This window comes from Carettochelys insculpta, chromosome 6 (assembly GCF_033958435.1).
Source record: "Carettochelys insculpta isolate YL-2023 chromosome 6, ASM3395843v1, whole genome shotgun sequence".
Taxonomy (NCBI): Eukaryota; Metazoa; Chordata; order Testudines; family Carettochelyidae; genus Carettochelys; species Carettochelys insculpta.
In genome coordinates, this window is record NC_134142.1 from 107,733,247 (window position 1) to 107,759,631 (window position 26,385).

At 45.1% G+C, this 26,385-nt stretch overlaps 1 protein-coding gene across 1 annotated transcript in view; it reads left to right on the forward strand.

Moving 5' to 3' along the window:
• Positions 1-26,385, forward strand: part of PTPRJ (protein tyrosine phosphatase receptor type J) — a 182,443-nt gene that overhangs the window by 35,548 nt on the left and 120,510 nt on the right. The window lies entirely within an intron of this gene.

Genomic DNA, 26,385 nt, shown 5'->3' on the forward strand with positions numbered 1-26,385 from the left:
CTGCTGACACCTTACTGATTCTTCAGTTAACATCTGCCTCGACACCTCCGTCGTTAGACAGAGTGCTGCCAAGATAGGTGAACAGCTGTACTTCTTCTATGGGTTGGCGTCCGACCACTAGTGGTGTGTTTGTCTGAGCGTTCCGAACCTGCATCACCTTTGTTTTATCACTATTTATCCTCTGCCCAAATTTGCTGGCTTCTGCTTCCAAATTTGTGGCCATGCCTTGCAAGCATTCGCTCGTTTCTGCTAGCAGTGCAATATCGTCTGCAAAGTGCAGATCCGTGAGTCGACGCTGATCTTTCCATGAGATACCTAGATGTACATCGCTCATCACCTTTCTCATGATGAAGTCCACTGCCAGAAGGAACAAGAATGGAGACAGGACACACCCTTGACTCACTCTGGAGTCAAAGTTGAGGAAATCTCTCATCCCATTATCGGTCCTCATGCAGCAGCTAGAGTTTAGATAAAGATTTTGGAAGATGTTGATGTAGTGTTGTGGGATGCCATATGTTCACACTATGTTCCATGATGATTCTCTATGAACGCTGTCAAACGACTTTATAAAGTTGATGTAGTTAATTAACAGCGGCCGTTGGAACTTGATACTCTGTTCGATGATGTTGTGCAACGTGAAGATCTGTTCACTACACGATCATCCGCAGCAAAATCCGGCTTGCTCTTCATGCAGCGTTTTATCCACCACGCTCTGCAACCTCCTGAGTAGGATGATGCAGAAGACCTTACCTGGGACCGAAAGGAGCGTGATACCTCTCTAAGGCTACGTCTACACGTGAAGCCAACATCGAAATAGGCTATTTCGATGAATATTTCGATGAATAACGTCTACACGTCCTCCAGGGCTGGCAACGTCGACGTTCAACATCGACGTTGCACAGCACCACATCGAAATAGGCGTTGCGAGGGAATGTCTACACGCCAAAGTAGCACGCATCGAAATAAGGGTGCCAGGCACAGCTGCAGACAGGGTCACAGGGCGGACTCAACAGCAAGCCGCTCCCTTAAAGGGCCCCTCCCAGACACAGTTGCACTAAACAACACGAGACCCACAGAGCCGACAACTGGTTGCAGACCCTGTGCCTGCAGCATAGATCCCCAGCTGCCGCAGCAGCAGCCAGAAGCCCTGGGCTAAGGGCTGCTGCCCACGGTGACCATAGAGCCCCGCAGGGGCTGGAGAGAGAGCATCTCTCAACCCCTCAGCTGATGGCCGCCATGGCGGACCCCGCTATTTCGAAGTTGCGGGACGCGCAACGACTACATGGTCCCTACTTCAACGTTGAACGTCGAAGTAGGGTGCTATTCCTATCCCCTCATGGGGTTAGCGACTTCGACGTCTCGCCGCCTAACGTCAAAGTTAACTTCGAAATAGCGCCCGGCGCGTGTAGCCGTGATGGGTGCTATTTCGAAGTTAGTGCCGCTACTTCGAAGTAGCGTGCATGTGTAGACACAGCTTAATTGTTACAATCAGCGACATTCCCTTTCTTTGGTAACTTGACAATCATTCCCTTCCTCCACTTGCCTGGGATGCACTCTGTTCTTCAACATTCATTCAACAGCCCTGTCAGTTCCTGCACCACGGAGTTTCCACCATACTTCAATAGTGCAGCTGCAATTTGGTCTAGGCCAGCAGTCTTGTTGTTTTTTAGCACCTTTATCACTCTGTGTGTTTCCTCAATCGTGATTATGTCTAGGTCTACTTCCAGCTCGTCAGGGAGACTGAAGTTACTGAAGTCGTAGGCTGCGGTTGGGTTCAGTTGATTCAGTGTTTCTTTGAAGTGTTCTACCCAGCACGCATCTTGCTCTTCTTTACTGAGTAAGATCTTCCCATTCTTGTCTTTGATGGGAGCATTGCTATTGCTTTTTGCTCCTGTTAACTCCTGGACAATACAATATAGTGTCTTGGTGTCACATTTCTTTGCTGCCTCTTGTGCTTCAGCACCTTTACATTCTAACCATTCTTTCTTGTCAGCGCGACAGCTTTTCTTGACTCTATGATCCAGCAACTGGTACTTCACCACAGCTTCCGCTTTCTCACCTGGCGACTTTGCCTGATCTCTTTGCCTCTTCGCAACCTTACATTCATCAATCAACTGCCAGGTCCTGTCCTGTATCCAGAGTTCTTTTTGTGTGCCTCTCCTTCGACCAATCATCTCTTCTGCGATCTCGGTCACTGCTCTTTTGAACTGCATCCACTGGTCTTAGACTGAAGTTTCATGTTGCATTTGTTGAAATCGGTTTCTAAGTTTAAGTGTGTACTGTTCAGCTATGGCTTGGTCTCTTAACTTTTCAACTGCATAGGGCCGAGCTGTTTTTGCCATTCTTGTTTTCTTTTAAGGCGAAGACAGAGCGATGCCATCAAAAGATGGTGGTCTGACCCAACATCAGCTCCACGGTATACTCTCACATCTAGTAGAGCTGGTCACCATCGTTTGCTGATGCAGAAGTAGTCTATTTCATTGTTAGTGTTACCATCAGGCGACCGCCATGTTTTCTTGTGAATATTCTTGTGTGCAAAATAGGTGTTTCCAATGCACAAGTTGTTCATGCTACAGAATAGTAGTAAGCACTCTCCATTGTCGCTTATTTGCGTTGACGATCTATACGGGCCAATCACATGTTCCTATCCCTGTCTTCTGTTATCTATTTGCGCATTCATATCACCTACGAGTAACTTGATGTCATGATTGGGAGCATCATTGATGGTGTCTTGTAACAGATCGTAAAACGCGTCTTTTTCAGCTTCGTCAGCATCCTTGGTCAGTGCATACACTTGGATGATTGTAGTTTTTGCGTGCCTTGACTTGAATCTCACTGTGATAATATGTTTGTTCACTGGCTTCCATCCAACCAATGCCTGTGACACTTCCTTACTTAATATCAGGCCTACGCCGTGTATATGCTGACTATCGTTCCCTGAATAAAGAATGGCTTTCCCATCACTAACTAGCCTATTACTTCCTGTCCATCTCATCTCGCTAGTGCCTACGATGTCCATTTGATAACTGTCAAATTCCCGGAGTAATTGTGCTAGCTTTCCACATTGGTATAAGGTCCTTACATTCCATGTTCCAATTTTTGTTGTGGTTTTGGCACTTAAAATCAAGCTCTGCATCGGGTACTGAACTTCCTTTCAGCTTTCATCCAGCACTGTCATAAAAAAAGAGTGGATACCTTCGCGCCGAGTTAATTTTTGTTTATTTTGTTTGGTTGTGCTTGTTGTTTCTGTTGCCATTGATAGGTTTTACAGGATCGAGTTGCTAGCCCGACGCCCAACCTTCCTCCTTTTTCATCCAGGCTTAGGACCGGCAATGGCGGAGTTATTATATACATATAAGTATACATATGGAATGCACGCACACACACACACTTTTCATAGTAACTGCCTCTGTGGATCAGAACTTTTAATTCATCTACTCTATGCTAAATCTTCAGCAGTGGCAAACACATTATTTACTCTGTGTTTTTCCTGATGATGTTTCAGGCAGCATGAGTCTACATGTGCACTGCTGCACCATGCTGGATTTGCTGTCAAAGGCAGTGCTGTATAATACCACAAGCAGAAGAATGCCACAAGTTAGAGTGGAGACTGCACAGCAGTACAGTAGAAAGTACCGTGGTAATGAGTGTGGTAAACCTATATAGATTGGAAGGGACAGGAGACCTAGGAGGGAAGTCCCAGGCTGAGAGAGAATTTTTTCACCCATAGTCCTGTAAGAGGTAGTACCCCATTTTTGCAAATACATGTTGAACCTTTCCAATCATTCACCCGTGGGACCTTGACCAATGCCAAATGAGAAAATCTGCCAGACTGCAGGTAATCAATATTGTCTAGAAGCATTACCAACACTTCCACTGCTTACGGGGCTCTTAGAAGACATTTAGAGGTGAATTACAGCTTAATAACAGAATACCAAGAGCCAGGACTGATTGGTTATCAACAGACTTTACGGGACCACAAGAAACTTGGTCACAACCAGGAGAAGTGGTCGTCTAGCTAACTAAAATCATACTGGATTACAGTTGTTGCTGGATGAGAAAATGCTGGACTAGAGAGGTTCAATCTGCAGTCTCATTAAATCCAGAAGCTAATTTCTCTTGTATAAATTAACGCAGCTTTAACAGCTTAACACAGAACAGATGCATCGGTTTCTGTCACAGAGAATTTCTCTGCATGTAACCTCACTGAGCTAGTCAATATGAGTAAAGACAACAGAACTGGGCCCTAAAGCATTTTGGAAAAAAAAAAATTATTGAAAAGTACAGTAAAGAGTTATCGATTATGTTTTGAGTTTATCTATTGACAGAGAACCAAAGATAGTTCATCTACCTACAAGAATAGTGTATTTGTCTCTCAACACTATACAGAAATAGTGATAAGGTCTAGAACTATGTACAGAAAGGGAAGTGCAAAAGAGGAAGGACACGCTCATGATTGCTTGTATTATGGTAGTGCCTAGAAGCTTCAGCTGACATCAGCTGATTTAGCTGTGCTAAATCAAGCTTTGTATGTGTAGTGAAGGAGAGTCCTTGCCTGAAAGAGTGTTACAGTCTCTTTTTAGATGAGAGACTCAGAAAATAGAATCATAGACTCCTAGAACTGGTAGGAACCTTGAGAGGCCATTGAGCTAGTGCCCTGCATTCACGGCAGGACCAAGCTCCATCTGGACCATCCCTGATATGTGTTTGTCTAACCTGCTCTTAAAAATCTCCAGTAACAGAGTCTACAACCTCCCTAGGCAATTTATTCCAGTGCTTAACCACCCTGACAGGGAGGAAGTTTTTCCTAATGTCTAACTTAAACCTCTCTTTGCTTCTTGTTGTATCCTCAGAGGTTAATGAGACTAATTTTTCTCCTTCGTCCTTGTAATTACTTTTTAGGTGCTTAAAAGCTGCTCTCTTGTCCCTTATGTCTTCTCTTTTTCAGGCTAAACAAACCCAGTTCTTTCAATCTTTCCTCATAGGTCATCTGTTCTAGATCTTTAATAATTTTTGTTGTTCTTCTCTGGAGCTCCTCCAGTTGATCCACATCTTTCCTGAAGTGCCTGCATGGGCATGGAAAGAAACAGGCCTAGAGAAATGAAGTGACTTGGCCAAGGTCATGCAACAGGTCAGGTGCAAAGCTTCTAATAGGTCTCCTGATTCCTGGTCCAGTGTCATACTAGCTGGGCCACGCTGCCTCCTGTCATGTGAAGAGAGAGAGATTCAGCGTGTCATGCAAGAGAGGAGAATGTGGAAGCTTTTCATAAAAGCTGTCCATGTATGAATTTAGAGTGAACTCACACAGAGCGAAGGTAGGATTTCCAAGGCCCAATCAGTGCTCCTTGATGCAAGTCTTTGACCGCAATATTAAAAATAGACATAGAAGGTTCAGTTCTCAGCTAAGCTAAAGATGATGTATAGTTATGTTTTTAACAAAGCTCTCTGGCTAACAAGAGTGCATGTCCTTAGCTGGCAGGAAAATCCCATCGTTTCTTTCATCCATTAGCAAGTCTGTAAGATTGGAGGGGACCATTGCTGACTTCCCTATTTAAAGGCCATCTTTTTCTTTTTAATGCCTGTGGGAAAGGAGAGTTGTCTGAATTGAGTCTTTGAGATGGTGTATTACAGAGAGTCACAGAACATTTTCTATGTAAATGACTATCTGCCCTGATTAGGAGTCTCAATAGAAGCCATTGTCTTGTTATTGCTATTATTGGAGATGGCTGGACACTAACGTTTTTCAGACTGATGGCAAAATAATTTAGTGTTAGAGTCTCATTGCTTGGGTAGTGGCACTGCTTTGAATTAAGGCACAGAATTGAGTTAAGGGAGTAAAAGGTCTATTGCTCTGCACAGTTTTGCCTCTTTTGCAAAGACTGAACATCATTTCAGCACGCACAACAGGAGACTTGTGTGTCTTAGCTCTAGATCTGTTCATCGTAGATTGCTGGATTTTAAAAACTCTCTTGGGCAAAAACGCTACAGCATCTACTGTAGTTTTATTTGCATGCTTTTTAAATGTAAGGTTGGGAGATCAACTCTCAATTTCCATCTTACTGTAATTGCACACAATCTGGAAAGGAGCAGACTTTCTCTTCACCTTCCTTTCTCAACGTCCAGTCCTCAGGTCCCTGAGGACCTAAATTATACATATTTAGCAACATTACAAGACACTGTGTTTCTCTTTGTTACTGTTCTTTTAGGCCAGGTCTACACTAGCAGGTAAAATTGATTTTTAGATATGCATAACCAGCTATGAGAATCTGAAACTGATTTTTGCCACCAACCACACTGTGGAACATCGACAGGAAAAACTCTGTGGTCGACTTCCCATACTTGGAACAGGGGGCAGGAGTACCAGGGTCAACACGAATGCCCTGTAAGTTCAATTTAGTGCATCCCTGGTCATCATGCTGAATCGAACTCTGCAAGATCTACTGTGGCAGGGTCGATATTCCCTATACTGAAGATGTACCCTTAGATTTGTTGCCTTGCCTTTTGGACATAAGACTTGTCACTGCTAAAGTCTGAATGATCTGAAAGAGTTGTCCTTTAGCAAAGAACAAAGTCTGTACTTCTTCCCTGCTTCCTCCCCACCTCCCGATGATAACATGGTGTCCCTTCTGCATCTCTCTGTACGCTAGTCAACTAGAGCACCATTTGTCTGTGCTGCCTGTAGGCCTTCAAAAAGGAATCTTTCCTGAGTCCAAATTTTTTTCTAGGCTTCCAGCTGCTCTGCACACTGTAATGTATCAGATTATATCTGTGGCATAATATAGGTGCCAAGGTAGAATTGTACACTATGAAATTTACCCCCATGCAGAGGACCAGGCAGTGGGGCTGATAGCCACCACAAGCCTCAGAGGAAGGTGGGGAGGGGGCCTGGCTCTGCACCCCCAGGAGGGGTGGGTCCTTGGACAGATGGGGTGGGGCCCTGGGTAACCAGCCCTCTGCGCCACCTGGACCACACCTCTGGGCCCTCCCACCAAGTCCTCAGAGCTGTGCAGAGTGGCACTCTGGTAGCAATTCAAAGGGGCCCGGGGCTCCAACTGCCTCCACTGGCCCCCCATTGCATTCCTCTCTCTGCCCTCCTTCCCTCCCGCTCTGGTTGGTGGGCCTGGGGCCAGGACATATACCTATGCACTACTCAGATCTTCCTGAAGCATTCATCGGAGGCCTTGAATTGGACATAAGTGGTGAACAGGCCTTGTGTTTCTCTGAAATGCATCCACACATTTTTGTATTTTTCAGTAAGCCATTTCCTGAAAATATACTTAATTGGTTCTCCTGTTTGTTCATTTTTTAAAATGCCGATTTTACTTAAAAAGTAAATTATCTGGCAGATAAATTGGCTCTGAAGGCCTTAGACAGGTTAATTGATGATGCTTGATTTTCATGTAGCAGGCCGTACTTTTAGAAGTATGAGAATTTTCTAAGAAGCTGTACTGTGGGGGATGTGTGTAGGTGTGTTTTTTTGCAACACAGGCTACGATAGTTCCATAACAAACTCCTCATCCAGTGAATAATGGCACAATAGACACTTTATCCTAAATTGATGTAACTTCTGTACAAAAAAAAAAATCAAAAACAAGCAAACAGACAAAAGCAACAACACAGTAATAATGCATCTGGTCAAATTGGTTCCATTCTGACTTCAGGAAAGAAATTCTTAATGGGAAGTATTGATTTGTACCTTGTTCAGAGTTTGGTTAATGTGTATTAAAGTTAATAACTAACTAGAATTAACCACTATGTTCATTAGAACACACTGACCTTAGCTGGAGTTCTCATCGCTGTATTTCATAATGGCAAAAGGAGGCCGGGGGGAACCCCCAGCTCCAACCTTCAGATTTTTCTTACTTTTCCCTCTGGGCTTTGGAAACTACAATAATTAATCTCACAATTAGTGAGTACCACGTGCAACCTGGCTGCAAAGTAGCCCCCAACATATAGAACATATACAAATAAATTAATAGGACTCAGCAGGTGTTGTTCAGGGTATTATTCATTCTAATATCCAAGACTAGATTGTGCAGACCCTAATGATGATGTAATACTTGCATGGGTAGTCCAATGGTACCCAGTGTCGTTAGAGGTTGGGGTTGCCAACCCTCCTAGTTTCGCTGGGAGTCTTCTGAAATCGGGCTCTGTCTCCTAGAAGGTACTGCGACAATCTGGGAGATTTTAAATTGCTAAAGGTGCAGTGGCACCAGTGGGCTAAGGCAGGCTCTTTGCCTGCCCTGGGCTCACACCATGCCCAGATGGGGATGACGCATCCTGATAGTCCTGGGATGGAGTGTGTGTGTGGGGTCTCTGTGCACTGCCCCCACCCTGAACACTGATTCTGAAACTCCCATTGCCCAGGAACTATCGCCTTGTGCACCTGAACCCACTGTCCCAGGCTCAGCTTACAGTCCCAACCCAACCTCCAGACCCGCTGGCCTCAGCCCAGAGCCTGAACCCCAACCCCTTGCCATATCCTAGGAAAAGTAAGTGAGGGTGGAGGAAAGATGGAGTAGGGATGGAGTGAGCAAGGGCAAAACCTTGGAGAAGAGGTGGGGCGACGGTAGAGCTGTGGGGAAGGAGGCGGGGCAAGGGTCTTTGGGTATGTATGGGGCTGTTAAATTTGGGCCTTAATTTTAGAATGTTAAGATTGTTCCCTTTTTGTAAATAAGTGTCAGCAACTGCATGGAGGAACCCTAGTCTTCTCTCAGTCATAACAATGTAACTGAGTGCAAAATTTGAGCTGTAAAGTTTGTTGGCTTTTCTCTGCATGGAGCTATGTCAGGGATAAGGGCCTGCTGCAACACTTCATTGATGAGATTGCCTGATTAGTTGGATGCACTAGGCCAGTATCTTCTCAGTGCTTGAGTCTGCAGCATGGTTTGCTGCTGAGTCTGCCTTCTTCCCATACTTGCTGCAGTCTTGTTCCTGCCTTGCTTTGTATTTCACTCCTGGTACCCAAGCCTGGCTATGGATCCTGGATCTGAACTGCTCTGACCACTGGGCATGACTGCCCACATTTTGGTTTGTGACAAGTTGTGCTTATATCATCAGCATCACTAACATACATTTAGTGGACTTCCTGCCACTTTTGGCTGTATGAACACACACTGAAAAATGGTTTTGGAGAGGTAGCTGTGTTAGTCATTTCAGCCAAAACAACAAAGTGTCTGGTGGCACCTTTAAAGAGTAACACATTTATTATGGCAAAAGCTCCCATGATATGCAGCTCACTTCCTTGGATGCTTGAAGAGAAAGAAAGGCAGAGATACAGAGCTGGGAGTATAACATCAGTGCTAAGTAAATCAGGGTTGATGTGGTTCACCTCCAACAGTTTTGAAAAGATGAGAGTGCCTGAGCAGGAAATTATTGTAATGAGAGAATCATTCCATGTCTCTCTTCAGGCCCATTCTGATAGTGTCAGATTTGCATATAAATTCCAGCTCAGCAGTTTTGAGTTGTGGTCTGTTTTTGATATTTTGCCTAAGAATGACAACTTGCAAGTCACTAACTGTGGGTCCAGGAAGGTTAAAGTGCTTCCCCTCTGATTTTTGTATGTTGCCGTTCTTGATATCTGATTTGTGCCCATTTTATTCTTTTCTGTAAAGGCAGTCTGGTTTGTCCAATGTACCTGGCTAAGGGGCATTGCTAGAACAAGATGGCGTGTATTACATTGGTAGATGTGCACATGAAAGAGCTTTTGATGGTATAGCTGAGGTGGTTAGATCCTGTGATGGTGTCACTAGGGTAGATGAGTGGACAGAGTTGGCAACGGGGTTTGTTGCAGTTCTTGGGTTAGTGTTTCGATTGTGGGGTATGAAATTGATGGTGAGTATGTTTCAGGGTGGAAGCTGTCTGTGAGAGAGGACTGACCTACCTACTGGAGTCTGTGAGAACAATGAATCGTCATCAAGGATACATTGTGCCTTCTTACTGATGTGTAGGATAGGTGTTAGCTGGGGGCTATAGGTAATGGCTAATAGCATTCTGTGGCTTTCTTTGTTGGGTCTGTCCTCTTTTTCACTTTGGTAAATTAAATGTGATGTTACTGGATTTTGATACAAATATGCAAATCGCTGTTACACTCATATTGTATGTTTGCATAGAATCTTCTTCAAAGTGGACCAAGTGTCTACTGAATGCTTATGATTTTCTGATTCTGGTTATACTGCTCACATGCATGTATCATTTCTGTGTTTGAAGTTATGAAAATTGGCCGTGTACTTGTATTTCCAATTTTTGCTTTTGGGAGACTTCAACAGGAGGCTTGGCAACTTATTATGAAAAGGTTACTAGTCAAGTGAATCAGAGTACTTGACTGACAAAGGGCCTTAACAGGTACCAATCCACATACAAGAAACTTTGCTGTGAACACGCAGACCAGCAGATAGACAATGGCTGATTGTCTAAAAAGGACATGGACAAGTGACTTGCTCGTATGGCAAGCTCCATTTTGGGAGGTACAGTCACACAGCAAGAACGACAGCATTCTCTCCACATGGGCAGTTTGTCCTGATTTGTCCTTCTCAGTCATGCCCCTGAGAACCTCTACTGTTACACTAGGATTTTGAGAGTTAATTTTTTAACAGAGAAAATGTAGCTGCCAAATGTAACATCAATTCCATGACGTCTTTTTTAGCTGGAAGTTTTAGACTTATTTCAGACATGTCGTTTCTCTGGGTTGAAAGCTAGGTCATTAACGCTATTTGGTCTTGTAGCATTTTTGTGGCTTATGTAGATACAACTTCCATAGACATGTATGCTGCAAGGGCAGGAAAGGCATAGACCAGTTTATGTATCTTAGAGGCTAGAACTCTGTTTTGCACACCAGGCCCTTGCAGAACTGCTTGAATAGGGCTCAGAGGTGGAAATACATACATTTGTATGCACAAACTGGTGGAAAAACCAAGTAAGTCATTTGTCACTGAACTGTAAAACTATGAATGCAATGATGTGGCCTTTAAAATGACCTTTCTATCCTACTCTTGTTAAAATTAATTCTTAACATGACTATAATTGAGCATGATATGAGAACAACAATTTTTATTTATTTGTGTATTTGACAGCTCTGTGTGTTTTCACCTCCCTGGTCCCTCCCTACCCCATGTTCAGTCAGTTTGTCCCTTGCATGTGTTTTTCTCTTCCATATTGCAATGAGAAACGTATAGTTAAATAGACACATATGATCACAAAGTCAGAAATACTGGCACAGATTTATGGATAAGTGTAAAATTGGAAACTACTTTAATTTTTTTAAATGGCTTGGATTTCAAATTGTCAATGCAGCTTTTCAGCTAAAATTCTAATTTCCCTGGATTTGCTTTGACCTGTGATTACAGTATGCTGTAAAAGACCCAGTTGTGATTCTGCATACAAGGGGGCAATTACTAGTATAGCTACTTACATGCTGAATCTCATGGCTATTGTGTAATTACAAGTGCCTCCTCAATTTTTTTTTCCTCTTTTGCAAGTTCATTGGGTAGTTTCAAAATTTGGGGGTGGGAGAAAATATGTCCTTTAAATTAAAACAAAATGTTAAAGTCACATGACATTTCTGAATGCGTGAGGCTCAGTTCAGCTTCTTTTCAAACCAATTTATTGACAGCCTAAAGAACTACAAGATCTCTTAGTTCCTCCCATGCCCTCTTTAAATAAGCAGACTGAAGCAGTTGCTATTGTTTTATCTCTGAGTAGCCATAAATATCTGCTCTGTATGAAATTTTTAGCGTTTTTAACACTTTGTGGGTGAAAACTGAAAAGATAAAGTATTTTACTGTAAACCAGAAAAGCTTTTTCATCCTGAGTAAGAGCTAATAGGAAGGGCAGATAGATGGTCTGCCTGTACAACACCTTCACACACATCACATGTGAAAACAAAAAAGCAGTAAAGTAGTACTTTACAGACTAACAAAATAATTTATTAGGTGAGCTTTCGTGGGACAGACCCACTTCTTCAGACCATAGCCATACCAGAACAGACTCTGTTACGGCTATGGTCTGAAGAAGTGGGTCTGTCCCACGAAAGCTCACCTAATAAATTATTTTGTTAGTCTTTAAAGTGCTACTTTACTGCTTTTTTGTTTTGATAATATATAGACTAGCATGACTTTCTCTCTGTTACTATTCACACGTGAAAGTTGCCTTTTTTCCAGGCCTATTCCATTGACCTTTTCTTACCCCTGTATGTTATTTTGAGAACTGTATTTCAATATGTACGTAAATTTAAGGAAAATAAGAGTTTGCTAGGAAGTGCTTTCTCAACCTTCACCATTAGTCACTTTGATGCTGTAAACATAATTCAAATCTACAGATTATAGAAGCCAAAAATCCTGTTCAGATAAGCTTTAAAGATATATTACTATTTTGTCAGGAAACTTTGTGTCAAATTTAAAAGCAAAATGATTGTCATATCATAAACATTCTAATTAATTTAGAAAATAGTTTAGCTTTATGCTGAACATACTTTTTTATGATGTCAATCTGTGGTTCAAAGTCCTTTTTGGGAAGAATAGTTCAGAAAAAGTTACCTGACTTGATAAGGTATTAAAATACAGCACTGTGTAAAATATTATGTTAGCAGTAAAACCATGCCATGAAATGTTGAGATGTTTTGCAGGGAAAACTTGGAGGAAGTTCTCCCATTTTTCTTGTCTTTTAATTTTTTTCTCACACTCCCCTCTGAAGCCTATGAGATTCATTAGTCTTCATACCTTTTTCAACATGCTCTGTTATGCCATCATAATTAGATAATGGGAGAATAACAAGACACTTCCCCTCAATGCAGATTTACTATTTTCATCATATTGGATTACACCGTCCATTGTGTTGTGCAAGGTATGGAGTTTAATATTTATATATAAATCTGAAATAATGTGCGTTGGCTAGCCCAGGAGCCAGAGAAGACCACCACATTCTCATTGTCAAACCAGAGGAAAAAGTGAAGGAGAAGGAAATCTCTCTACGAGGATCCTGTTGTTGAATTTCTCCTGAATTGTTTCAATAGAGAAAATGTTGTATTTGTATTTTGGGTGAAATTTATAGCTCTGTTAAGTCTATATGTCAAAACTCATATTGGTTTGAATAAGGCTGAGATTTCACAATACAGTATGGTTCTAAAACCGGGTTGTATACTTTTTATCTAAAACTCTAGATTGATAGGAAGAAGGAAGATGATTGCTAAACTACTACATCAGGCCTTTAACTTTGTGTTAGTGGTTCAAGTTTTATACCTAGTCATGAGTATTTCTGCTTGGGTGATTCCCCCCCCACCCCCGGGAAGAATTTAGCTCCAGGTGTCCAGGAAAAAAAAAATGGCCACTGGAACCTCTTCTTGTTGATAATAGGAAGTGGAATTGTGCTATTAGATTACTTTATGTTTCCGACATCTACCCCTGCCTTTTGCTCCACTTCTCCACTTAAGGAAATGGAGAGGATGCTTGGTGCTCTTAAAGAGATGCTTTGATCTGCTTCTGAACAGTTTAAAAATTCTCTTGTAGAATCCAGTTATTTTCAAACCCGTTAGTCCAACGCTTCTAAAGAATCATCCCCACTGCCATTCCAGTAAATAAATAACAGCTTAGAATTTATTTTAAAAGTTGAAAGGGAAAATAGTGACTGTTGCCCACACTTATTTTTGGTTTCTGATAAGTGTTTTTTTTTTTTTTTTTAAATCTCCTCACCAAAAGGACAGGTCCCTTGCTCTAAGTTTTCACTGTTAGGCAGTGTTGGTCATATTGATGCCGTTGATTTGCTTGCATGCCTGCCAAAAAAAAATGCAGCCAGTGAAACTTGAATTTTTGCCCTAAAGTACTTTTCTTCTTTCTGACATAAGAAAAATGAACACACCAGGCATTATAATGCATAAAATGGTTAAGGACAGAGAACATCTTTGTTTTGTGTGTGTGCAGGAGCCTGGCATGGTGGTCTGATCCATGATTAGAGCTTCTGGATGCTACCACAGTACAAATAAATAACACTATATTGTGCTGAGTTCAGGTTGTATTTCCATCTGTAGTCTTCAAGCTGTGCTTGAGTGAACTAGTTTTTCTTTCCTTCCCCACTAATATTCTTGTGCAATGTGAAGTGCCCACTTATTTATAAACAAATAATCCATGGCTGTTGATCTATGCAGTGTTTAGAGCGATTATTTGAAGAACATAATGTATCTTTTCTGTTATTAATACAAAGTTGCTGTACCAGCGACAAACACAGATCAACGAATCAAATATTTTGTATCACATGGCTTCCAAATGGTCCTTTCATTTTACTGTTGTTGCTGGCTTGAAGGTTGTTTGTAACTACTCTGAAACACTAATCCTCAGAAGCACCATATACAGAACATATTTGTGGAAATAACCAAGATCAGAGGTGCAGTTGGAGCTGTGAGTGTTTGCCACCCCTTCAGAATAAGGCTTACATGAAGAGCCTACCCCAAGAAAGTAACCTTACTAGTGTTGACAAAGATTGTGTTTTCCTGTCAGCGTGAGGGTCTGAATTCATACCCATACTGGGTGACTCATTCACATTTGACTATAGACAAGTCACTTGACCTTCTTGTGCCTTGGGCTGTGTCGTGTAGGGAGGAGAGTGAAAATTCTGTGTTAGTAGCTCCATGTTACGGAAACGGTGCCTCTAAGATTCTAGACCAATAAGCCGCATGCCCTCATTCTGTCTGCAACTGGTAAAGAAGTTAGCAAGCTGTCTGCTTTTTAAATTGGCAGCTTCTCCTCCATTACTCCCTATTGGAAACAACCTGGGTCTTTGCTATCTAGCCATTGGCAAAAAGTAAAGAGAGCATATTTTCTGTCTCATTACTTGGGTTAAACTGAGTAAACTCTGGGTTCTGTACCTTCATTTTATCAAGAAAGCATTCATCTGGCTAGCATGATAATACCAGGGACCTCTTTGCAATAGAAACCAGACACCAATTATTGTATTCTTAAAGGTTTTAATAGAGGATTGTATGGTATGTTAGAACCTGGTTAAAAATTAACAAGTGATCACTTTAAATGTGAGAGATCTCCTCATCCTTCTTGTGTAATCCACACACCTATGGGGTGTGGTTCACTGTCCAATGTAGTGGCACTTAGACCATTTAGAGAAAATTATTCTCCTCTACAACCTTAGCTGAGAGCCAGCTAGCTTTTAGCTCAGACTGTAGCGGTTCCTGCACTAAGCTCCAAAGGTCCCAGGCTAGAGTCTGCCCGTGGGCGGTTACATTTGTACACTGGAGGGTTCTGAGGGAAACCATATGATCTGTGTCATCTGAATCAGTACATAGACAGGCTAGTTTGGAAAGCGCTATTTAAAAAAAAAAGTGGGGATGATTTGGGCTTGTGAGCCTTAAGGAACAGTCTGTTTCCTCTCTCTCTCTATTTACAGTTTCTCATGTACCATCTTTCTGAATTTTAAGAAATAAAGTAGTTCTACATTGGACCATTCCAGCAAGAATGTTTGTAGTTTTTTTTTAAACTTATCAATGTGTGTACTGTGAACTTAACACAAACTGAAGTCAAGCATGGCCTTCTACTCATTTGACACAAGCCTACATAATCAATGAGCTTACATTGCTGCTTTCACGGGCCTGGCCTTTCAAATATTTGATGTCTGGAACAGATTCTGTGCTTTTGACAGAGCAAATCTAATTGATGCAGTGATAACAAAGGCGAGCATGGCTCCTGGTGCTAATGAAGTATCTTCCTTGCTGTGTTTGCTATCAGTGGAGCTGGACTAGTCATTATACATCCTCTGTCACAAAATTAGTATTCTATGCCAGTGGTTCCCAACCTTTTCAGTAACATGGCACACTTCAGTGAGAAAAACAGTTCCACGGCACACCCACTTTCTTCGGCTGAATCGATTGTTCATAAATGTCACATTTACTTACATTTATTATGGCTATGATCTTATTAGACCAGTTTGCAACATAGTAGTGCATACAGTGAGGTAAACAAGGATCAAATGCATTCATGTTTCAAATCCACCACAGAATACACTGTCTTACTGAGCACGGAAACATTTTGTAATTCTTCTGGGGGTGCTCTACTAATCAGCTGGGTGGCATTTGAACTCTCCTGGGTCGCCACCCAAGCACTCAGCTTGCAAGAGAAGACTGGTTGGCACCCCAAAGTGGATCACAACTCTATTTTAATGAGTTTATCATGGCCGGTTTTAGCTGTGCTTGGGCCCAAGGCTAAAGCAGAAGTCCAAGGGCTTTGGCCCTGAGTGACAGAGCTCAAGCTTTGGCTTTGGGCCTAAGTGGTGGGGTTCAGGTTACAGCTCCCCCATCACCACTGGGGTCAGGCAGGCTCAGGCTTGGCTCCCCACACCCCTGCATCTGGAGTTTTATAGTAATTTTTTTGCTATCAGAAAAGGGTCACAGTGCAATGAAGTTTGAAACTCCTGGGGCTTGTCTACATTAGCTCCCTACTTCGAAGGGAGCATGGTAAGTAGGGTGTCGGGAGATTATTAATGAAGTGCTGTGCTGCATATGCAGCACTTCCTTAAGATAATTCACCCCTGTGACAACTCCGAAGTGTTAAACTTCGAAATGCGTGGGCAGCAACTTCGAAATATCAGTGGGTTAGCCACAGCTATACGCGAACCGGGACTTCGAAGATTCCCACTTTGGAGTTGCCGTGGGCGTGAATTAGCTTAATGACGTGCTGCATATGCAGCGCAGCACTTCATTAGTAATCTCCCGACACCCTACTTACCATGCTCCCTTTGAAGTAGGGAGCTAGTGTAGGCAAGCCCCAGTGTAGTTCACACAAAAGCTATGGGCTTGCTACAGGAATCACTGGGTAAAATTCTGAGGTATGAGTTACGCAAGAGGTGAGACTTGGTTATCATAATACAGTTAAGATCGTATGACTTTTGCTTGCTTACCCATGGTGTTTCCTATTGAGCAGGTCTAGGGCATGTGTATAGCATCCTTGTGCAAAAGGACTACACATTCTTCTTCGAGTGTCCCCGTGGGTGCTCCGCAATAGGTGTCGGGCTTGCCCGGCGCCGCAGATTGGATCTTCCAAGCAGTTTCTGCTGGACCGCGCATGCGCTGGCGCGCGCCACTCCCTTGCACACTCCTGGCCATGTGCGCGATCCGGTCCCCGCCAGTTCCTCTTAACCGCCGTCGGCTGCAGACGGAATCCGAACTAGGCTAAGGCCAAGTAGCGTATTCAATGACTTTAACTGTTTTTCTTTAAAGTTTTTCAAGTACTTAGGCTACTGCAAGTTAGCCGGTTGTTATTTTTGCAAAAAAAAAAAAAACAAAAAAAACAAAAGCAACAAACAAACTACAAGCGGGACAGCTTCAATCCAGTCACAGTAACAAGCGCCGGAGGCCAGGAGCATAGGGCCATCAGCCCTCCTGCTGCGGCAGGCCATCGGAAGGGGAAAACAGCACAAAGAAGGTGCTAAGTACCCGTTTAACAACTGAAAGACTCACCAACAATGTCGTCTTCAGGATTTAAAAAATGTGAGTCCTGCCGAGAGGCGATGCCAGCGTCCGATGGGCACAGTGTATGCATAAGGTGCCTTGGGGAGTCCCATGTTGCACAGAAATGCTCCTTCTGTGCTAAATTAACAGCCAGAGCAAGGAGAGACAGGGAGATGCGGCTTAAAATGCTGCTTTTTGATAAGGCCCTCCAGCCAGACGTGCTGGAGCGGCCGCAGCAGGAGGGACCCTCCGGGGCCCATAAAAGGAAAGCTGCCTCCCTCACCCCATCAGCGCAAAAACGGAGGAAAGCCTCCCCAGCCCGATCCCTGCCGGCAGCAACAGCGAGCGGGACGGGAGGAGCGAGCAGCCCCCAGCCGCAGCAACAGCTGATCGGCAGCGGCACGGAGAGCCACGTGGAAGCGGCTCAGCCTCCAATAATCAGCCAGCCGCCCCGCACCGCAGGCAGGGCGGCGGCTAAACAAGCGCCGGTACCGGCGGCACCGCAGGCAGTGGCCCCGACCCCCGGGGAACCGGCGGTGCAGAGCACGCAGGCACGCAGCCTGCAGGCACTGAAGGACACCGCACGTGTGGCACCGCCTTCGAGCGTGCCTAGCACGGTGCGGACGGGGCCGGGATCCCCTGTGCGTCAGGGGGCGGAGTTACCTCCTCCAGGGAGGGGGAAGGCTGCACACAAGAGGAGGCATTGCAGCCCCTCTCCGGACAGGGCTGTGGAGTTGCTTTCTCACAGCCCTCCGCTTATGTTGCAGACTCCAACCAGAAGGCAGGGGTCCCCCCTAGCCTACCCGGAGCCCCCTTCTCCAATTTTGGAACCAGCCTCACCCTGGCTGGGACCACCTTCACCCTTCCTGGGGTTTGAACCGCTGGACTATTATGCAAAATCGCTCTCTCCAGTGTCTCGACGATCTCCCTCCCCCAGACGCAGAGGGTATGCACCAAGGGAGTGGTCTAGGTCACCTTCCCAAGAACAGCGCCTATACTGCCATGGTTGCCCCTACCACGCGGGGCATAGACACCATCGGCAATCTACTAGGAAAAGATCCCCACAGACGATCTCGTACCCCCGAGGGCAATTGCGACCGGGGACAGAGACTCAAGCATCTCAGGGGGGACTGGTTATGGAACCCCGAGATTTTCCCTCGCAAACCTCTAGCGAGAGAGTGTACCATCACCAGCAGGAACCGGAAGGGTCCAGAGAGACGTACCCCAGCGGTTCCTCGCTCTCCTCCCCGGACGAGGCTACGGCCCCGGGGGACGTCCATCCTCCGGACGATCTCAAACAGTTTCAAGAGCTGTTTAAGAGGGTGGCCTTCACGCAAGGCATCCAGACAGCAGAGGTGCAAGAGAAACACCATAAGCTCCTCAAAAATTTGAGACCTCCGGCCTCCTCCAGAGTAGCAATACCGCTTGATGAAGCGATCTTAGAGTCCGCCACTACGATATGGCAGACCCCTGCGACTATTCCGCCTGTCCAAAAGAGAGCGGATAAGAAATACTTCATGCCGGCGAAGGGCATGGAGTTCCTGTTCAGCCACCCACAGCCAAATTCCTTGGTGGTGGAGTCGTCGCAACAAAGATCAAAGACATCTCAATTCAGGACAGGGGGAACAGACAAAGATGCCAAGAAGCTAGAGCTGTTCGGCAGAAAGGTCTACTCCTCCTCCACTTTAACGTTGCGAATGGCAAATTATGCAGCGCACTTAGCGAACCATAATTTCGACAACTATTCCAGGTTAACCTCCCTCATGGACTCGCTTCTAGAGGACAAAAAGCCGGTGCTCAAGGCCATAGTGCAAGAAGGCTACGCGGCCTTGAGGACGGGAGTTCAGATCGCCCTGGACGTTGCGGACACAGCAGCACGTTCCACAGCAACGGCAGTGGTGATGCGAAGGAAGTCCTGGCTCCAGACTTCGGGTATACCGAGGGATCTGCAGGCGAAGATAGTTGACCTTCCCTTCGACTCGCAGAAGCTGTTTGCTGAATCAACTGACTCGGTCCTTCATTCCAGTAAAGATTCAAGAGCCACACTCAGGACCCTGGGGATTTACACCCCTCCATACACAAAGAAAAGGTACTACCCTCAACAAAGACGGTACCAGTACCAGCAACAGCGCCCCCAGTACCACAGGGGTTACGAGCAAGGGCGACATCAACAGCACCAGCAGTACAGAACTCCCAGGCGACGTTCATAACAGAGACGTGCGTCCTCGGGGCGGGGCCAAAGGCCACAAGTTTGACATACACATCCAGGGCTGCGCCATCACTACCATCGCACAAGGTCATCCGAAGCGACTATTCCACCATTGCCTCCGACCATTCTACGACCAGTGGCAAAGGATCACCACAGACAAATGGGTGCTGGAGATCATAGCCACGGGGTACGCCATCCCCTTCCAGTCGCTCCCACCGTCACGACCTCCACCCAAGCCCCACCTCCAGGAGGCCTCCCATGTAGCGAGGCTCAGGCAGGAGGTGGACCATCTCATGCTCATAGGGGCAGTGGAAAGAGTGCCGGAGCAACTGCAAGGGAAAGGGTTCTACTCCAGGTACTTCCTCACGGAGAAAAAGACAGGAGGCTGGAGGCCCATCTTAGACCTTCGCGGCCTCAACAGGTACCTACGCAAGCAACGTTTTCGGATGACCACAATCGCCTCCATCCTTACAGCACTGGACGATGGAGACTGGTTCGCAGCCCTCGATTTACAAGACGCGTACTTCCACATAACTATCCATCCGGCTCACCGGCGATTCCTCCGGTTCATGGTAGGCAACAAACACTTCCAATACAAGGTCCTACCGTTTGGCCTCTCCTCGGCCCCCAGAGTCTTCACCAAGACCTTGGCAGTGGTGTCAGCCTACCTGCACAGACGGGGTATTTATTTTCCCGTATCTGGACGACTGCCTGCTCAAAGGGGCCTCGAAGGGGGAGGTTCTGCGCATGATACGCGTCACAGCAAACACATTCTCTTCACTCGGCCTGGTTATCAATCTGGCAAAATCAAAAATAGACCCCACACAGGACATAGAGTTCATAGGGGCTCGCATAAACTTGGTTACAGCGAGAGTATATCTACCAGAGGCTCGCTTTCGGGCCATAGGTTCCCTCGTGCAGGTCATCACCTTCAGCCCTACGGTGCCGGTCTTGACGTGCTTGCAGCTGCTGGGCCACACGGCAGCGGCGATGTTCGTAGTACAGAACGCCAGGTTACACATGCGCAGCATGCAGCACTGGCTGGCGAGTGTATACAAACCGGCAGTACACACCGTTCACAGGGTGGTGTCGCCCACAGCCGGGGTGCGCAAATCCCTACAATGGTGGGTAAACCCCAGGAACCTGCTAACAGGGGTACCCTTCCACCAGCCGCAAATATCGGTTTTTCTCACTACAGATGCCTCCCTCATAGGGTGGGGAGCGCACATGGGCGAAGAGGTGACTCAAGGACTGTGGTCACCCACGGAACAGTCACTACACATAAATATACTGGAGCTCAGAGCAGTGTTCAACGCCTGCAGACACTTTCGAGACCATATACAAGGCAAAGTCGTTGGGATCAGTACAGACAATACCTCCACCATGTTTTATATAAACAGGCAAGGAGGAGCTCGATCCTGTGCCTTATGCATGGAAGCAATCCGCTTATGGAACTGGTGCATCGCCAACAATATAATCTTGAAAGCCTCATACTTGCCGGGTGCGCACAATGTGAAGGCAGACCAGCTGAGCAGGCGTTTTGCACTCACACACGAGTGGCAGATCTGTCCCGATCTGCTACGGCCGATTTTCCACGCATGGGGTTTTCCCCAAATAGACCTGTTTGCCACTCAGCACAACAAGAAGTGCCCACGATTCTGCTCCAGGGCAGGACTGGGATGGGGGTCCCTGGGGGACGCGTTCGCGATCCCGTGGAGGGGCCCCCTGCTTTATGCGTTTCCTCCCACAGTGCTGATCCACTAAGTCTTGCAGAAAGCCAGGAGGGAAAGGGCCCGGATGATCCTAATAGTCCAAACGTGGGATCGACAACAATGGTTCCCCCTACTCCTGTGCATGTCGGACCGTCCACCAATGCCTCTTCCGGTGGCGCCGGATCTGCTCACGCAAGCCCAGGGGTCCATAGTGCACCTGCACCACGAAAGCCTGCGACTGCAAGCGTGGTTAATCCATGGCTCAGCTCCCTAGAGAGCAGATGCACAGTGGAAGTACAGCAAGTCCTAGAAAGTAGCAGGAGGACTTCCACCAGGAAGACCTACAAGCAAAAATGGACTCGCTTCATGGCTTGGTGTTCTACCAAACAGCTGGCCCCCCTTTTGGTGCCTATACCTACAATACTAGAGTATTTACTGGACCTCAAGAGAGGAGGACTCTCGCTGTCCTCGTTGAAGGTCCACCTTGCCACCATCTCAGCGTTCAGACATGAGGAGGAAGGGCACACGGTGTTCGCCCACCCTATGGTTACCAGGTTCCTCAAAGGGTTGGTAAACCTATACCCCCCTCGGAAACCGATTCCACCTTCGTGGAACTTGGACCTGGTGCTTAGCACGCTAATGGGACCACCATTCGAGCCCTTGGCCACGGTTCCCCTCCGCCTCCTTACAATAAAGACAACCTTTCTTCTTGCAATTACGTCAGCTCGTAGGGTGAGCGAGCTCGCGGCAGTCATGGCAGCGCCACCCTGCACTGTTTTTTCCAAGGAGGCGGTAACCATACGGCTGCATCCAGCCTTTGTTCCCAAAGTTTCTTCCGAGTTTCACATTAACGAACCTATTGTTCTACCCTCGTTTTATCCAAAGCCTCATAACTCCAACGAAGAGGCACGCCTACACCTCCTGGACGTGAGGAGGGCGCTAGCGTTCTACGTAGACAGGACCAAGTCCTTCCGGAAAACGGATAGACTCCTAGTCTCCCTCGCTCCCAAATCGAAAGGAGAAGGTCTCTCCTCGCAGAGAATCTCAAAGCACATTGTATCCTGCATAAAAATGTGCTACGAGCTCAAAAAGACTCCTTTATCGGCCACTCCCAGGGCTCATTCAACTAGGGCGGTGGTGGCATCAACAGCCTTTTTCAAGGGCGTTGCGTTAAAAGACAGTTGCAGAGCGGCGGCGACCTGGTCATCCTACGACACCTTCGCCAAACATTACGCCCTTCACAGGGTATTCCAAGAGTATACCCGTCTCTCTGCAGCGGTCCTCTCGGGGACAAGCTGCACATAATCCGATTACCCACCTCCTATCTTGGGTTACTGCTGGGTAGTCACCTATTGTGGAGCACCCACGGGGACACTCGAAGAAGAAAGAGAAGTTACTCACCGTAGTAACGGTGGTTCTTCGAGATGTGTCCCCGTGGGTGCTCCACTACCCGCCCATCCTCCCCGCTTCGGATCTCTGTTAGTGTTTTGCAGGGGCACCCGAGGCGGTTGGTTGAGGAACTGGTGGGGACCGGATCGCGCACATGGCCAGGAGCGCGCAAGGGAGCGGTGCGCACCGGCGCATGCGCGGTCCGGCAGAAACTGCTTGGAAGATCCGATCTGTGGCGCTGGGCAAGCCCAACACCTATTGTGGAGCACCCACGGGGACACATCTCGAAGAACCACCGTTACTATGGTGAGTAACTTTTCTTTTTTCTTTTATGAATCACTTCTGTTATTTGGTTGCTGAACAAAGAGTCAGAGGAACTACATTGTTTTTAGTGTCACTCAATATGCTTGTCATTCTTTTTGTTTGTGAAATCATGAGTTGGTTATTTGAGAGCTTTTTTTTTTCTCCTGTTTTCCAATTTACATTGGGCAACTAATTCTGATTTCTTAATGGCTTATTTTAACCAAAGGCTCTTTCTCCCAAATAAAACAGTGGGTTTTAATGCTTAATATTCTCATTACTGTATACAAAAGCTTGTTACTTTTTAAGTGAAGTTTCTGCTGCTGTTGCTGCTGTTTTCTTGGTCTTGGGGAAAACATTTTTAATTGGTAGGTTATCAGCACTGAGCCCTGAAGCTAACCAATACAACTGACTGAAGTGCCACTGATACCGTCTCCAACGACGACAATTTTTAAACACCTCCCTCCATTTGTTCCTCATGGCAAGCATTCCAAGTTGCTTCATCTCATCAGAATCTAACAGCACCTATGAACTGGTTTTGCATGTCAGTGATGATGACAGGTTCTGCTCTATAATGATCCAAAGCAAGGTGGATCGATGCACATTCCTTTTCATTATCTGGGGGTAGAGACTATCAGCAGAAGGTTGATGTTGTTTTTCAGTGGTTTGGGTCCTATAGTTTCTGCAGCATAGTGTTTGTTCTTCTAAGACTTTGGAGAGCATGTTTCATACCTTGTCCCATTCACATATTGGAGGCCACTGGAGACTCTTAAACTTTGGGTTGAATGTTGTAGCTATGTTTAGAAATCTCACATTGGGATCTTTGAGTCTTTTTTGGTCAAATCAGCAGGGAAAATTTTTTAAAACAGTCATCATCTGAGACTTCTATAACATGAAATATATGGCAGAATATGGTAAAACGGAGCAAGAAACATAATTTTCCCCCAAGGAGCTCTGTCAGAAATTTAAATAACAAAATTTTTTTTAAACAAACATCATCATCATAGAGGCATACAAGCAGGAAGGGGCATACAAATGGTTAGCCTACCTGGCATGTCAATACCTTGCCATGCAAATGGCTGTTCTTGCTTTCAGGAGGCATTGTAAATAAGCAGGGGTTTGCTTACCCATGTGTTCTCTGGGACAAATGTGTTTGCTGTAATGATTGGCTGAACAAGAAGTAAGACTGACTGGATTTGTGGGCTTTAAAGTTTTACTTTTTTTTTTGAAGTGCAGTTAGGTAACCCCCCCCCCCCAAAAAAAATCTGCGTTTGTAAGTTGCACTTTCATAGTAAAGAGATTTTGGTACTTGTATGAGGTGACCTGAAAAACACTATGTACTCTATAATTTTTACAGTGCAAAAATAATATAAAATGAGCCCTGAACGTGCTACATTCTGTGTTGTAACTGAAATCAATATATTTGAAAAAATAGGAAAAATACCCCACCAAAATATTTAATAAATTTTAGTTGGTATTTTATTGTTTAACAGCACAATTAAAACTGCAATTAATCATTATTAACTTCTTTGAGTTAATCATGTAAGTTAACTGTGATTAAGTGGCAGCTCTATAAAACACCCACCTTGGTTTGAAATGTCACACTTATAATATTTTGAACACTAATGGTAAAGGAAATAGCATTTGATGTGCTTCTTTCCTGGTATGTCACAGGGAAATGAGAGCACAGTTAGGGTGAGAAATCAGGCTGATCTTCCTAGTCTTGTCTCGATTATTAAAATTTCACTCCTCAGGCAGATCCAAGGTCGTACAAAGATAGGTGAGCTCTGTTTCCTGATATAACCTGTGGTGTTATGTTTATGTCCAGAGGTGAAAGTAAACAGGTGCACCCTGGTGCACAGTTCTGGAAAGATCTGGTTGAGCTGTGGCAAAAGCCAGCATGGAGCTATTTAAAGAGCTGGCAGGGACCCAGGTTGCAGTAGGGTGGTACCTGTGAGAAATTTTGAGTTGCTTTCACCCCGGATATGCCTTAACCATAAAGCTTGCTAAATCAACAAGAGAAAAGAGAATAAAGTGAGTCACCGTTTTTTGCTATGTGTAGGATGGAACTTAGATCTGGCAGATAGAATGCAGGCCCAGATCAAAATAGTAGCAATAGCAGGACTGGTAGAACAGATGGAATTTAGGTGAGACTGCACAAATACTGTTGCACACAAAAAACAGTAGACTCAGGACTAGTAAACAAGCTCAAGTAGTTGTTCACCAGAATCCCACAGTGCACCTCAAAGCAAGACATGGCTGAAGGTGATGATACCAGTCATTAAATAAAATAAGATAAACCTCCACTACGAGCAGCAAGAATGGATCTAGAAGCATCTTGACAGGATCTCTGCCATGATCCTTCCCTACTCTTGTCAATGCATTGCCAAGCATTAGTTAAGTTAGCCTGCAAGCTCATGGGTTTACACATGTTAACACATGGTTACACATATAAGAGCTCAGTAAGCAGTGGAAGTGATGGTAATGCTGCTAGACAATACTGACCTCAGGCCAGCTGAAGGTAGGGAGTTGGACAAAAGGGACAACTGCCCCCGGCCCGGCATTTCAAAGGGGCCCAGAGCTCTGGCTTCTGCCAAAATTTCAGAGATGGCAGCTGGAGCTCTGAGCCCCTTTGAATTGCTGCTGCGTGAAGCTTTTTTTTTTCCTCCCCCCAGGGCAGTGCAAGGGAAGTGGGTAGTAGATAGCACCACAGTCAGGGTAGACCCTGCCTGGAACAGGCACAGAGCTGGGCCCCCCTTTCCCCAGGGCTCACCGCACCTCTTGGCACCCCGACTGACTCCCTGTGGTTTAGCAAATTCTCTGTTTTGGTATTGATATGGTCCAAGGGTGCCAGATTAGAGAGGGTCAGCCTGTTTCAAGAAGTCCACAAGTTTTCATATGTGTTCACTTTCTTTTGCCACCTCTGTCAAGTTTTAAAAATTCATTTGTGCACATGTCCCATTACAGGTAATGGACAAAATACGTAAGTAAAGGGCAAGGTCAGATATCTATACTGACTTATTTTCTAAGGCACTTTCTGCTTCTAAAAGGGAATGAGCTGCCTTTTTTCTAAAACCACAGATATAAATCTTTTGCTTAAATAAACTTTTAAGAAATACAATGAGCCCTTTAAAAACAAAGCATGGAAGGAAGGGAAGGCAATTTGTTGGCTCATTGTGTTGATGACATGTTAAGTACACAAGCACAGAACAAGTAAATTGAAAAGACTTAGTTCAGGGCCTAATTAAAACTTTATTCAAACATATCTTAAGGTGTTCCTAGAAAAAGGAACACTGCTGAGCTCTGTTGGCTATAGATCATGGTAGGATTTA